The sequence below is a fragment of the Lampetra planeri genome, unplaced genomic scaffold (genome assembly GCF_965212315.1).
Source record: "Lampetra planeri unplaced genomic scaffold, kcLamPlan1.2.h2 scaffold_1533, whole genome shotgun sequence".
Lineage (NCBI taxonomy): Eukaryota > Metazoa > Chordata > Hyperoartia > Petromyzontiformes > Petromyzontidae > Lampetra > Lampetra planeri.
The window spans coordinates 20,001-22,500 of record NW_027614258.1 but is presented as its reverse complement, the minus strand read 5'-3'; positions in this window follow the sequence as shown (position 1 = coordinate 22,500).

Here is a 2,500-nt window from a genome sequence, read left to right as displayed (position 1 = left end):
AGAAACGATGCCCCGTAACGCACATGAGAGCAATCCCGGCCAATTTCTCCCGTTTGATGGGGTCTATGTGTAAAAATTTTGACTTTTTTGAGTGCACGTGCAAATCTGCTGAAAAAGCCTGTGGAAGTTTCACGGCGTTCGTACGATATTTGGCGACGCAAAAATGAGCGATTTCCCAGCTCGATGGAATTCGGAGCGAGAGAAACGATGCCCCGTAACGCACATGAGAGCAATCCCGGCCAATTTCTCCCGTTTGATGGGGTCTATGTGTAAAAATTTTGACTTTTTTGAGTGCACGTGCAAATCTGCTGAAAAAGCCTGTGGAAGTTTCACGGCGTTCGTACGATATTTGGCGACGCAAAAATGAGCGATTTCCCAGCTCGAGAGAATTCGGCGCGAGAGAAACGATGCCCCGTAACGCACATGAGAGCAATCCGGGCCAATTTCTCCCGTTTGATGGGGTCTATGTGTAAAAATTTTGACTTTTTTGAGTGCACGTGCAAATCTGCTGGAAAAGCCTGTGGAAGTTTCACGGCGTTCGTACGATATTTGGCGACGCAAAAATGAGCGATTTCCCAGCTCGATGGAATTCGGAGCGAGAGAAACGATGCCCCGTAACGCACATGAGAGCAATCCCGGCCAATTTCTCCCGTTTGATGGGGTCTATGTGTACAAATTTTGACTTTTTTGAGTGCACGTGCCAATCTGCTGGAAAAGCCTGTGGAAGTTTCACGGCGTTCGTACGATATTTGGCGACGCAAAAATGAGCGATTTCCCAGCTCGATGGAATTCGGCGCGACAGAAACGATGCCCCGTAACGCACATGAGAGCAATCCGGGCCAATTTCTCCCGTTTGATGGGGTCTATGTGTAAAAATTTTGACTTTTTTGAGTGCAGGTGCAAATCTGCTGAAAAAGCCTGTGGAAGTTTCACGGCGTTCGTACGATATTTGGCGACGCAAAAATGAGCGATTTCCCAGCTCGAGAGAATTCGGCGCGAGAGAAACGATGCCCCGTAACGCACATGAGAGCAATCCGGGCCAATTTCTCCCGTTTGATGGGGTCTATGTGTACAAATTTTGACTTTTTTGAGTGCACGTGCCAATCTGCTGGAAAAGCCTGTGGAAGTTTCACGGCGTTCGTACGATATTTGGCGACGCAAAAATGAGCGATTTCCCAGCTCGATGGAATTCGGCGCGACAGAAACGATGCCCCGTAACGCACATGAGAGCAATCCGGGCCAATTTCTCCCGTTTGATGGGGTCTATGTGTAAAAATTTTGACTTTTTTGAGTGCAGGTGCAAATCTGCTGAAAAAGCCTGTGGAAGTTTCACGGCGTTCGTACGATATTTGGCGACGCAAAAATGAGCGATTTCCCAGCTCGAGAGAATTCGGAGCGAGAGAAACGATGCCCCGTAACGCACATGAGAGCAATCCCGGCCAATTTCTCCCGTTTGATGGGGTCTATGTGTACAAATTTTGACTTTTTTGAGTGCACGTGCCAATCTGCTGGAAAAGCCTGTGGAAGTTTCACGGCGTTCGTACGATATTTGGCGACGCAAAAATGAGCGATTTCCCAGCTCGATGGAATTCGGCGCGACAGAAACGATGCCCCGTAACGCACATGAGAGCAATCCGGGCCAATTTCTCCCGTTTGATGGGGTCTATGTGTAAAAATTTTGACTTTTTTGAGTGCAGGTGCAAATCTGCTGAAAAAGCCTGTGGAAGTTTCACGGCGTTCGTACGATATTTGGCGACGCAAAAATGAGCGATTTCCCAGCTCGAGAGAATTCGGCGCGAGAGAAACGATGCCCCGTAACGCACATGAGAGCAATCCGGGCCAATTTCTCCCGTTTGATGGGGTCTATGTGTAAAAATTTTGACTTTTTTGAGTGCACGTGCAAATCTGCTGGAAAAGCCTGTGGAAGTTTCACGGCGTTCGTACGATATTTGGCGACGCAAAAATGAGCGATTTCCCAGCTCGATGGAATTCGGAGCGAGAGAAACGATGCCCCGTAACGCACATGAGAGCAATCCCGGCCAATTTCTCCCGTTTGATGGGGTCTATGTGTACAAATTTTGACTTTTTTGAGTGCACGTGCCAATCTGCTGGAAAAGCCTGTGGAAGTTTCACGGCGTTCGTACGATATTTGGCGACGCAAAAATGAGCGATTTCCCAGCTCGATGGAATTCGGCGCGACAGAAACGATGCCCCGTAACGCACATGAGAGCAATCCCGGCCAATTTCTCCCGTTTGATGGGGTCTATGTGTAAAAATTTTGACTTTTTTGAGTGCACGTGCAAATCTGCTGAAAAAGCCTGTGGAAGTTTCACGGCGTTCGTACGATATTTGGCGACGCAAAAATGAGCGATTTCCCAGCTCGATGGAATTCGGCGCGAGAGAAACGATGCCCCGTAACGCACATGAGAGCAATCCCGGCCAATTTCTCCCGTTTGATGGGGTCTATGTGTAAAAATTTTGACTTTTTTGAGTGCACGTG